Below are 13534 nucleotides of genomic sequence, written 5' to 3'. Positions count from 1 at the left end.
AAAATTTTTAAGCATTCCCAGACCCCCAAATTAACCTCTCTTAGCTTTTCTGATACCTTAGGACACATTTTGCTAATGGATGAACAAAATGAATCAAGACAAAGCACACATGCTCACAGATGCAGTTCAAAGCTGTGGCAGCTTGATGCTGGGAGGCCGAAGAGTAGGTCCCTGTAAAAGGGGCTTGGTGGGGGCCACTCTCACCGCTCCGCGCTGCTGAGCGGAGTAAGTTTTGCTTTTCACCTTTTTCACAGAAGTGAAAATTCTTTCCAGATCTCTTTCAGTTAGTGAAAATAGATACTAATGTAGTGAAGTGGCTGTAACACAAACTTTTGGAAAGCAGGGATAGCTGTATATTGAGAAACTGGATCTTTAGATCTTCCATGAAACTGGATTTTTTCACCTTCACGGTGCAGAGACTAGAATAATGGATATTAAAACTCATGCTCCGTGATGTTTTAGACAACAGAGATGACCTGTTGTTAGTCCAAGTATCTAGAACCTATGCATTTCTATTGGAAGGGTACTCATTAAGCATCCGTAGTTCTTAGAAAGAATTTGGGGACTTTTATAGAACCTAGCCACAGTGCCTATGGGCATGAGTCATGAAATGCCTACTTTGAATACGTTTACATTCAATCAAAGAGAAAATTTTGACAACTCTGTTGACACTTCAAGGCTTCCACTGGATAATTTTTAATTGTAATATGTATTCTGGGTTGACCAATATCTAAATTCCTTGATGATTAGATACATAGTTTTTCAGGAGAATTTTGGACTACCATTCATATCTCATGCTGCCAAAGATTTATTACATAGCCATGTGGAAAGCCCAAAGACCAGACAGTTACACAATGTTTTGCCTTTCCCATCTGGGAGGAAGAGTTTTGCCTCAGTGCCTGCTGTGACCGCCCACTCCTGCAATCTTTCCATTCTAAGCCCAAACAAAATACAACACTTTCTTCTTTATTTCCTTTCATTTTCCTTGGATCATTTGGTTTGGGAGGCAAAAAGGGATATGGGTGGTTTTCTAAGAGATTTAGAGTCTGATTGTAGGCTTAAATAAGCAAAAAGAAGGGGTCTTGTTATGTCTGTAGTAGAAAAATTCAGGAAGATTGAGTGGAAAAAGGGAAAAACAGCAGAGGACTGAAGGTCCTGCCCACCTAGAGAAATAACCCTTCAGAACACCGCTTTGACACTTCCCATAAACAGGAAGCCTGATAGTTGAGCAGAATCAGTTAAGACAATTAGAGTTTTCGTTGAGCTTTGCTGTAGAAAAGTTTTACTTATCTTTGTCCTCATTCACACCTTTTCATATAATACTGTTTTATTTTCACATAGCATTTATCACTATCTAAGGTGTTCTTTCTTTCTCTCTCCTCCCTTTTCCTCCCTCCCTCTCCCCTTCCTTCCTTCCTTCTTTCCTTCCTTCCTTCCCTCCTTCCTTCCTTTCTTTTTTCTTTCCTTGTCTTTCTTTCTTTCTTTCTTTCTTTCTTTCTTTCTTTCTTGTCTCACATATCCTACTCTGTAAACTCTGGGAGCAGAGACTCGGGAGTTTTGTTCGGTACTGTATTCCTACTGCCTAGAAAAGCATATGACACTATATCGACCCTCAACAAAGTTTACTAAATGAGCTAAAGAATGTTTAAAGTCCCAACAAATATTTTTTATCTTCTTTGTAAAGTCCTTCCTGATTGCTTGAGGTGATGTCACTCCCTCTAATCTATGAATATATTCCATCCATCTATCCATTCATTCATTTACTCACTCATTTACTCATTCTTGCCACAAACATTCATTGAGTGTGTGTAATATATTGAGCACCATGAGAGATCACTGAGGCTATAAGGTTGAATAAAATTCTATCTTCCATTACAGTCTAATGTCTACAGTCTAGAGACAGGAAGCCAGTGCTATGACAAATATGTGCATAGACTTTTAGGATAGTGAATAGGGAAGAGTTCTTAATCCAGCATTGCAGGTCAGGAAGCCTTCCTAAAGAGGAGACTATTTAAGCTGAGATCTGAAGAATGAACAGAAAGGAATCACATGTCAGAAAGAAGAAATGGCATTTCTAAGGAGGAGAGGCAAAAGTAGAGGATGGTATATGTCAGGAACTACTTTGTTCATCTGACAAATCCCAGGAAAGAGACATTGTCATGCACATAGTAAGTACTCAATAAATATTTTATCCCAGTGGTTGTATGGTGTCTCCATTGGCAAACAGAACAATGATGGAAACAAGAAAATCATCCATAATGAATTACTCTGTGCTTTTCTTGACCTGATTTAAGAGCAATACAATTCCTCTCTCCTGTTATATCAATACGTGGCTGAAATAGCATTCATGCCTACACATGTTGTATTTTAAGTACCTTAAAGGACAGAATCTACATCTTCTATGCAGTGCTATTACTGCACAAGACTTCACATTTTAGTGGTGCAGCTACTCCTGTAGCGGATGGTGAAAAGAGCTGAATACCAACCATTCCCTATCCCATACCTTAACCATTCCAGGTTTGAAAGGAAATCACCATCCATTCTGTCTTAGGAGATGGAAAGCAGGTGCTTAAAATCTATCAACAAGCTTTCACTACTCTTTGGCAAAAAAGGCAAAAACAATGAACTCCATTATTCTTTCAGTATTCTGGGTTTTCCAAGATATTCCATGCTACTTAATACAGAATAACTTCGGAGGATTTTTGGCAATCGTAATTCACGGTTGGCTTCTCTCTGTTCTTTATGATTTCTAGCCAACTCCCATCTGTTCTGCAGTTTCAATACGAACTTGTCACAAAAGAGATTCACTGCCCACCTAAGGTTCAAGGGGTAGCACAAAAGCTGCAGAGATGTTTCACATCTCAATCTGTAAGAAAAGTGCAAATGGTAGTACCCAGGGTATATATGAAGCCTGTTAAAGTCAGAAAATGTGCCAGTTATTATTGAAATAATGAAAACACATACAAAATTGCTAGTCTAAGAACTACCTTACTCTAAAACAAAACCAAAGAAATGAATATGGAACATGACAGGATCCTAAGGAGAGATATTACTGGACGAGGTCAGCTGCCAACCTGCATAATATTTAGCATCCTATCTAATGGCCATCTCATCCCCAAATTGGTCAACATCTGTCCAGCCCATCCCTTTTTTCTTTTCTCCTGATCATTCCTTCCTTTCCCCACGATGTACGTACAAAAATTAGTACTTTGAGAACAATTTTATTTCATTGACATCATTTAAAAAATATGACCATTTTACATAAAAATTGACATGCTTAGTTTCTCTTGGGGATAACAATGACCCGCACTCCTTTTGGTCATAATTAGCTAGAGGGGCGCCTGGGTGGCTCAATCAGTTAAGCGTCTGCCTTCGGCTCAGGTCATGATCTCACAGTTAGTGGGTTCGAGCCCGCATTGGGCTCTGTGCTCACAGCTCAGAGTCTGGAGCCTGCTTCAGATTCTGTGTCTCCTTCTCTTTCTGCCCCTCCCCCACTCACGCTCTATCTCCCTCTGTCTCAAAAATAAATAAACATTAAAAAAATTAATAATTAGCTAGAGCTGACTGTGTAAATGCTCTGGATTCTCTATTTACCCCAGTCCTCACTAATCCCTTTAATCATACACAGCATCTTTCACTTGTTTATATAACCTGTCTAGTTTCTAGAGAAGTTTGAATTTCATTTCTGTGTTTTTCTCTTTTAGTGCCATTATCTCTTTTAGGACATGTATCACTTAATGTCTGTTCTTATAATTATCAATATGCAAATCCTTCCACTTACCCAACTGTTAGCTCTGTGAGAGTTCTGTGTTTCATTCTGGGGTTTCTAAAGGACACATGATGGATGTTCAGTGACTATTTGATGGAATGATAACGCATTAGATGAGACAGTGTCACAGGGTGGGGACAGGACTAGTATAGGAGCCAGGACATCTAGCTTTTCTATTAACATCCCATGTGACCTTGAGCAAGATATACCTCCATTTTTGAGTCTCAGTTTCCATGTTTCTAAAAATAGGGAAGTTAATTTGAATAGTCATCACTGTCTTTTCATTCCAGAATTTTATGATTCTAGAGTTCTCTGAATCTGACTTTCCTCAATTTCTAGAAGTTTGCCAGCTCGGTCATGAAGTCCCCACCCTCTTCCCCGTTGAATATGATTGGAAAATTATTGTGATTATGGTTTTGCAAAGGCAGTCAAGAGAGCACATCAAGGAAAATAATACTTGGCACATTGTGAATGAGATTTTAAACCAAATATTTTTAGACTGTGTTTTTTCTTTCATGTGTCGTTATCTAAATTCTCTTAGCAGGGCTCCCATTTCAGATGTGATTTAGAGTTAATAATATGTTAAGAGTCAAGCAACTCTGTCTTCCCCGTTATGCAACACAAAAGGGGAGAGTATAGGCATCAGGACACTTGTGATGAAGAATTTGCCAAGTCACATGTTCCTTTATATTCGGCGGAGCAGTAAGAATTCTGTTGCCACTTGAAAGATAAATAATTGTAATAAATTCTCCTTTATTCCCAGCAGGACTGTCAGAAATCCGAACAGTACTTCTTACAATATTGCAACTGGGGATACAGACTCCCTACTGTCTTTAGGAAACTCAGAATCATGTCATAGGATATATTCTTTTTGTCCTGACTTGGCCTCAGACTCAAGTAAAGGCAGTGATTTCCTCCTTGAAATGTAGCATTACAGAAATATTAATTAAACTTTATAGATAAATTTAAATGTACATAAAAAAGGAAGAATTACAATGAAAGTCACCTAAAATACTGCCATGTAGACAGTCACTCTTAACACTCCAAATACATGCACAGACAGATACACATAATTTTGAAAAAGGTATTTGTCATTTTATTCTCTAGAATCTTCCCCCTGTCTCTAGGTACACTACTGTTCTGAAGACTAACCTGTCTACCCCCCTCAGTGGAATTTCAGTGAGGCAGTGAATCTAAGTGTTGGAAAGAAGTATTGCTTCCCAACTTTAGTACTTGTGTAGGGAGCAGTTTTTCTCAGCCTTGCACTACCATTATCTTGAGCCCAATAATTCTTTGTTGTGGGAGCTTTCTTGTTCATTATGTTTAGCAGCAGCCCTGTTTTTTGCCCAAAAATGCCAGTAACACCCCCCCCTCCCCGTGTGGACAACCAAAAATGTCTCCAGCCATTTCCACTGGGGCAAAATGGCCCTGAACAATTGAGAACAAATAATGTAGTATGATTGCCCTCAAATAAAATCTTAGGCCTCTTATGAGGGAGGAATGACTTGGCTGTTTTGAGACTCTGAAGGAAGGAACCAAGCATACGTGTCTGGCATCTTCTGGATTTCCTTTGGGATCTGTTGCTTTTAGAGAATATATTCTCAGGAAGCTTCTGGTAATATAACTGAGACTTAAAGTTTTGGTGGTGATTTACTGAACCAAGTGTTTATTATTTTTTTGAACTTAGATGATAGCCAGAACTGTACTACATGACGTGCTTTTAAGGTTGTGGAGCTGACTTTAAACTGGCATGATTTAGGTGAGTGGCTTTAGGACTTGGGATTTTTTTGTGTGCAAGCTACATGGTTATTTTGACCTTGACAGGTCATCACGGTGTAAGGTGGCTTTATCCTCAGGCAACTGACTATATCTCAGCAAAAACTGGATAATGGCCTTGGCAGATGTCTGCTGCTTGGGCTCTAGAAGGCAAACTGCTGTAGCTTGACTAGACTCTATTTTGACTTCACATTGCAAAAAAGACAGAAAAGTGGATTTGTTCTTTTTGAACATTGATAGGGAGAGAACTGTTGGCTGTTTGTACTGTTTTTCAGCCAGGCTTTCAGACTGGGACTTTGCACAGCACAGGCTGCTGAGTTCCAAGTGGACTCCACTTGTGAATTTCAAACTTTAAATTATTAGTGCCCGAACTGAACAGACAACGCTATACCAGCTGCCTGAAATTCCATCCTTCTTTTTGTTGTCTTAAGCTGCATTCTTGGCAAAGTAAGAGTGAACATCTTTGATTCATGTTCCTTGGCCACATGTTTGCACATGCACACCCTCTACTCTCATCGCCACATGGTCCCAAAATGGCTATGGCTTTGTCCATTACACAAGTTCTGACCATTCTGACCTCTACATTTTAGAGTCCCAAAGTATGATTTGATTCATATTAGTGTAATCGATTTTAGTATTTATGAAAAAATAAAAATATGTCATTCCTTACCATAAAGAAGATATTCCTTCTTCTTTGTTGGAGGCAGAGACACAACCCAATGAACCTTTGGAAAAGTAAAGGTCTATACCTATAACAACATGTTTCTTAGAATCACAGTGTCCAAAACCTCGTTTTAAAAATTAGGCTTTAGACATACACTCAGAAATAAGCAAGAGAAATATAAAAATAAAGGAAGGCAAAGAATTAAACTTGAGGAAGAGAAAGCATTCTTTAATGTTAAGATCACAGAAGATATTCTAGAGGGATATGAAAGGGAAAATGACATTAGATCTTCAAGGCCATCATAAACAGATATAAAAAAAGAAAAAGAAATGTGTCCAGATCTCATTTCTTTTAAAGAGAATGTATGAATTAGAGGAATCATTTCAGTTATTCACAAACGGTAACTAGAGTCCAATAGCTTCTAATAGAGGAAGAGAAGCAAGATCTTAAAGATCAATAAATAAAATGACTGCCTCACACAGAGCAGGATTCGGGAAATTACTGACCTTGAACCACACAGTTAGTTCAATGAAATCTGCAAAGTGAAATTCAGCACACTTGGAAAGCTCCCCTGAAGATTAGGACAGCTATATCAAACAGTTTTAATATAGAAAATTTGTACCTATTTAAAAAAAGCAGTAAGATTGATAATAGAAACTCAAGAATTACCTGGCAAACTTTCAAGGTGACAGTAATTGTCAACGGGTTTGCAAATACTGCCTATGCCTTGAAAGAATATGCTCCAGGAACTTTTGACCTTTTGAATCCAAGGGAAGGCATAGACGAGATGAGACATATGACCAGAAACTGGGCAGAACCATAATAGAGCTATCTGAATGTTTGTATGTTGGTAGAATATCTCCTGGGAAAGATCATCTAACTTGGGAGAAATAAAGGCAGACAAAATTTTGAATACTGGAAGCTTTTAGCAGCCCTATAAACTACATATTTCTGTCTGTGGCAGATACCAATAAGGCACAATCTAGAGGCATATGTAAGGAAAAAAAAGTCTGAGCCAGAAAACAAAGAAAAGAAAGAACAAAACATTCAAATTTAGCACACAGTGCTAGTTCTACCTGTCTCACTTGGAAAGGGAGCGATGTAAGAATCAGGTAAACTGTTAAAGCTGAACCGAACTTTCCTAAAAGGAAGAAGGGAATACCAAAAAGAAATAAAGAAAGACTATAACAACTCTGTAAAAAAGATGCACAAGATTGATCTAGGATTTTCCAGAAGCTTCAGGAATATGATGACTTGGGAAACACATTGGCAGAGGTACTGGTCTTTACTGCACCCTGGGACACAAGCCTCAATATGTCAAAAGCAGCATCAGCTCAGGAACCTACTGAAGGTGATTTTGCAGCTGAACAAATGTGGAGACCAGGTGAAAACCTTCACAAGCACGTTGATTTCACAAGGCTAAAAACAAATACAACAAAAAGCAGTGAGAGCAACCACTATGCTTGTGCTCAGGAAAAAGTGGAGACTTTGCCAATTAGTGAAGAACCACAGCATAAGAAGTGTAGATTGTACTGAGAGATGAGAATAAAGGAGTTTTGAGTCTGCTGAGTAAGAACAAGTATGACCTGGTCACCAGAGATCCCCCATTGCAGATTATAAGATTTTCAAGAAAATAACAGTGTTATAATGTGTCCACATAAGCCTCTGTCAGGCTGATGAGGAAAGGAGATTATTCTAGAGAGAGGGAATGGTGTCTTCACGACTAAGAGTCATCAGGTGAATGTCAATAATTGGACAAAGTCAAGCAATGGAATAGAGGAATGGCCAGAGATGAAGTCAGAGGCCAGATCTTAGGTACGAATAAGGCTGATCCATCATAGGTACTAAGTATATGTTAGTACCAAACAAGTTTAAAAACAAGTTTTAATGATGGAAATACTGAGTTTCTTAGAAAAAAGCAGCAGCTAGAAATATTTAAGGTAAGGTTGAATAACATTGGGTCAGAAAGGGAAGAGGTCTTAGTGGAAGTGGCAAATACATATTGCATATGATTTTGGTTATCTGTTGCTGCATAGCAATGCGGCTGAAAATTTAGTAGCTTAAAACAACAACAGTTTATTACTTTTCATGATTCTGCCAGTTGGTTGGATAACTCTTCCCCTGATCTCACTTGAGCATTCTCGTGGGACTGCAGCGTTCAGTTGGTGTGTTGGTCGGGGGTGGGGGGCTGTGCTCAGCTGGGCAGCTGCAATGGCAGGGGTTTTCTCTTGATGTACTCTTTTCCTCAAGGAGGCTTGGTTGAGCTTCTTTACAGTGTGATGGTCTCAGAGTTCCAACTGGGTGAAGGTGACAGCTGCAAGGCTTTTTGTGTCCTAGGTTCAAGGACCTGTGCAATACCACTTACGACACATTTTATTTGTCAAAGCAAACAGCAAGGTCAGCCTACTGTTGATGTGCGGCAAAATCTTGTGCCATTTTTTTTTTCAGTCCATCTGATCAACCAATAAACATTTGAAATTCTGTGGTCAAAATCAGTTGAGAACCGACCTCAAACACCTGAACTGCAATCCACTAACCAGTCTGTGATATCATCTGTATTCCAGATTAGTCCATCTTAGGTGTTACAGTTCTGCGAATGCTATTCACCGGTGGGCCTTGTAGTATATGGGTTATTTTCCCCTTCCCCTACAACTTTTGGTTTTCTATAGAATCAATATTTGTTTTCTTTTGTTTGTTGCGTTAACTTTTTGTACATTTATATTAATGCATCTCCAAACTCTCTCTCAATGTGTTGTGAATCTCTTCTTGATACATTTAAAAACAGGAGGTATTCTTCAGTTTTCTCTTCCTAAAGATGTTTTCTGGGGCGAACCCTATCTTGTCCCAATCATGGTCTCCTAGAATTTTGTCATTAGCTCGTTTCTGGATTTATGTCTTACTTGTTTCCTTGCAAACTCCCTCCTACTAGTGAAATACGCCCTCCAGTAACTTTCTGAAAGAAGGTAACATTTTGAAACCATGCATGTCTATTAAAAATGTATTCCACCTTCACACTTAATTGGAAAAAAAAAAGTCTAGATAGAAAATAATTTTTACACAGAATTATGAAGGGATTATTTTGCTGTCTTCTATCTTTCCAAATTGCTTATGAGATGTTTATTGTGTTTGGATCTTGACCATGTGTATAAAATCTGTGTTCTTCTCTCTGGAAGGTTTTAGAATCTTCTCCTTGTCCTCATCTTCTGAAATTGCACACTGACATTATTTGGTTTGGGTCAATAATCACCCATTGTGCTGGGCATTCAATGAATTCATTCAATCTGACAAAGCCACTTTTTTTCTTTCTGGGATTTTTAAAAAATTATTCAATAAATAATTAAATAATAAATAAATTATTTTAATTATTTTAATTATTCCTTTCCCTGCTTATTTTGTTCTCCTTTCTTTGGTATGGTCCAAAAAGATGTCCAGTTTTTTTCTGCGATTTGCCCTATGTTTTTCTTTCTGAGAGGTATCTTTAACCTTATTGTTCAATCCTTCTCCTGAATACTTTGTTGTTATACTTTCAGTTTCCATGAGCTCTTTTATATTCTCCAAGTATTCCTTTTCTGTAGGATTCTTTCTTGTTTCTTGATACAATAATTTGTAAGTATCACAAGGGCTGAGTTTTTTTGTCTATTCTACTTACTACTGAATTCCTGGTGCCTGGCACATAGTAAATGTTCAAATAGTTGTTAAGCAAATCTCTCTGGGGATATTTTTACAGGATTCTGGATGTTTTCTCCTCTGCATAATCTCTATTTCCTCCAAAATTTTATGTTCTAAATTATTTTAGCTTCGTCCATTGTACAACTACTGATTCTTGGTTGTCTGCTCATATAAAAGCTTGGCTCTCAAAAGCTGATAAGAATCTCTTTATACACAGACTGAACTTGGTAAGAGTAGATTCCTGTATGGCATCAATCAAATATAATTTAAAATATTCAGATCCAGTTTTCAATACACATTTAGTTAGATTTAACTGTAGAGTGTTCTAAATCATGCAGGATAGGTATAAATGTCTAGTTTTAACATGTCTTAGTATTTTCTCATCTTGAATCCCTCTTTTTTTAAGTAAATTTAAAAAAACTGTTTATTCATTTTTGAGAAACAGAGCATAAGTGGGGGAGGGGCAGAGAGAGTGAGAGGGAGACACAGAATCTGAAGCAGGCTCTAGGCGACAAACCATCAGCATAGAGCCTGACCTGGGTGTCAAACACACTAACCGTGAGATCATGGCCTGAGCCAAAGTCGAACACTCAACTGACTGAGCCACCCAGGCGCCCCACAAATGCTTCTTTTAAGTTTGCTTTCCAAATATATTCATATAAATTTGCAAAGATCTACAAGAATATTCATTACAATGTTTATTTTTTATTTTCTATATATAAAGAGAGCATGAATGGGGGCAAGGGGCAAAGGGAGAGAGAAAAGAGAGTCTCAAGCAGGCTCCATGCTCAGCGCAGAACCCAACACAGGGCTTGATCCCCCAACCCTGGGATCATGAGCTGATCTGAAATCAAGAGTCAGACACGCTACCAACTGAGCCACCGAGGGGCCCCAACAGTGTTGTTTTGAAATAACTTATATGTTCCTCAGTATGGAAAGTTTAAAATAAATGATGCATATGCATATAATGGAATACTATGCTGGGTTTTAAAAGCTTAAGGGATTCCTAAATGTGCTTACATGGAAAGAAGTCTAAATTTTGTTTAAAACAAGGTGCAAAACATAAAGAAAAAGATGTAGTGTTCCACTTGCATAAAAAATAAATAGGCACAGAATTAATTATCCCCTTCCTATAAATAAAGCCTAGGTTGCTGGGGGAAAATATAACATCTACCTCCTTTGGTAACTTATTCTATGGATTAATAATTTAAAGAAAATCTTGGAAGGAAAAAAAGAAAAATATCCATGACAATAAAACCATCTTTATGTCTTACTTACGTAACCTCAAAACAAAATTTGTTATTTATTTATATCTTATTTACTACATTACAGGTACCCTTTAATGGACATGTGTATTTCAGATATTTTACATATGGTAACTTTAATTCTCACAACTACATATAAAGTAGATACTATTATTATCCCTCACCTTTTTTTAGATGAGGATGCTAAAGCACAGAGAAATTAAATAATTTGCTTAAGTTTCCTACCTAAGATTTGAATCTTTCTGTTACTTTCAGCCCAAAACATTCCTAACTGATATATGATTGGAAGGGCCAACTTTCTATCACTTTAAAATTCTAATTGGTCATTCATAAAAGAAAATGAGCTTTTAAACCTTTCAAACTGCTATTTACTCTAATAAGCACTATTACTTACATCTTCTTCAATGAATCACAACTCCTATTGGTATGTCATTTTTATGTCTTCATCCTTATAAAACCTTAAATTCCAGACTTATATTTCTCTTACTTGGTGCTGACAGCAGCCAAGGAACATTTGCATCTTAAAAATCTAAGAAATAGATTCTCGCTACAAGGAAAAAGAAGAAGAAGAAGAAGAAGAAGAAGAAGGGGGGAGGAGGGGGGAGGGGGAGAGGGAGGGGGAGAAGGAGAGGGAGAAGAAGAAGGGGAAAGAGGGAAAGGAGAGGGAAAGGGAGGTGGGGAAGGAGAGGAGGGGGAGGAGGGGAAGAAGGGAAGGAGGAGGAGGGGGAGGAGGAGGAAAAGGAGGAAGGCAAAAAAGGAAGCAAGAAAAGTATGCGAAGTAATAGATTAATGGATATGTTATTAGCTTGACTGTGGTGATCACTTCACAAAGTACATATATATTAAAATATCGAGTTGTACACTTCAAATGTATACACTTTTTAATTGTCAATTTTACCTGAATAAATCTGAAAAAAATCCCACATTTGTGCTTACATATTTTCCTTGATGTTTTCTTTTCTAGTAAAGACAGTCAGCAAACTGGCAGAATCATCATAGCAGGGGCTCAGGCTCAATTCAAGAAATATATTCTCCCCAGATCCTCTCCTTGCCCTCTGAATTATGCCAAGCAGTTCCTTCTTAGAACTAATAAAATACACATTAATTAATACATATTAATGTAATATGTACATATATTTATGTAATATGACTAGCATGCCAAAGTTATTTTACTTCTATACTAGTAAAGAAAATGAAAAAAAAGAGAATAATATATCCCTAAACACTGTACCTTCAATCCCAGTACTCATATTTTAAAAAATTACTTTATTGGAAAAGGGATTGATCATAGTTTTAAGTGTCCTAGAAGCCTCTGAAGACCTGTCTTTGCCCCACTTTACCCTTCTGATAGACTCCAGCTGGGTCTTTCTACAACATCGTCTCCTACTAAGAGAAAACTATTTTAAAGAGTAGTGGAGACCATGCTTGCTCTGTTCAGGTCCCCTGAGATTCCTTGGATCTTGTCTCTGTGCCCACCTCCAAGTTCCATGTGCCTCGTTTCTACAAAAAATGCTGACCTTGGCTAGAGCCACTTTGCAAAGTGCAGAGAACAGGAAGTTCCTGGGACATTACCAGTGGAGCCTGCAGCCAATGACTGACTTGATTCTCAACTATGCAAACCCAATTCCTGTGCCTCCAGTAAGGACAAATTCTGAGATAGAATTCACACTCCAGAGATCAGTCTGATGATAGAGCTTTGTCTGAAATCACATCCTTGCTTAGTTTCTTCCTCTTCCTCTTTGATTTGTTCACTCTTTTTTTTTTTTATTTTTTAAAAATTTTTTTTTTTAACGTTTATTTTTGAGACAGAGCGAGACAGAGCATGAACGGGGGAGGGGCAGAGAGAGAGGGAGACACAGAATCGGAAACAGGCTCCAGGCTCCGAGCCGTCAGCCCAGAGCCCGACGCGGGGCTCGAACTCACGGACCGCGAGATCGTGACCTGGTTGAAGTCGGACGTTTAACCGACTGCGCCACCCAGGCGCCCCTGATTTGTTCACTCTTTTAACAGATTTCTCTGGGAACACGTCTTTAATAAATTACTTGCACATAAATCCCCATCATTGCATCTACTGCTAAGGATGTCAACTTCCTAACCTAAGACATAAAGGGACAGGTTTTCATCAGTTGTTCATAGCATCAAATTCTCCCCCAAACTCAGCCCCATCCATGTGTCTAGGATTTTGTACAGGCTGGATCTGATTGCTTTAATAGGTTTTTCTCTCCCCATCTACTTAACTCATACTACTGTGGTATTTTTGTGTGTATTTGTTTCTTTTCTTGGAATTCATTGCTAAAGCTCGAGGCTCTTCTGGCTACTAAATGTGGTTGCACGCTACAGCCAACTGAAAGCTATATTCTGTGCTGCCAATCAAGTCTGATTCCCTAGTAT

Source organism: Prionailurus viverrinus, chromosome B4, assembly GCF_022837055.1.
Source record: "Prionailurus viverrinus isolate Anna chromosome B4, UM_Priviv_1.0, whole genome shotgun sequence".
NCBI classification, from domain to species: Eukaryota; Metazoa; Chordata; class Mammalia; order Carnivora; family Felidae; genus Prionailurus; species Prionailurus viverrinus.
Note: the sequence above shows the minus strand (reverse complement) of the source record.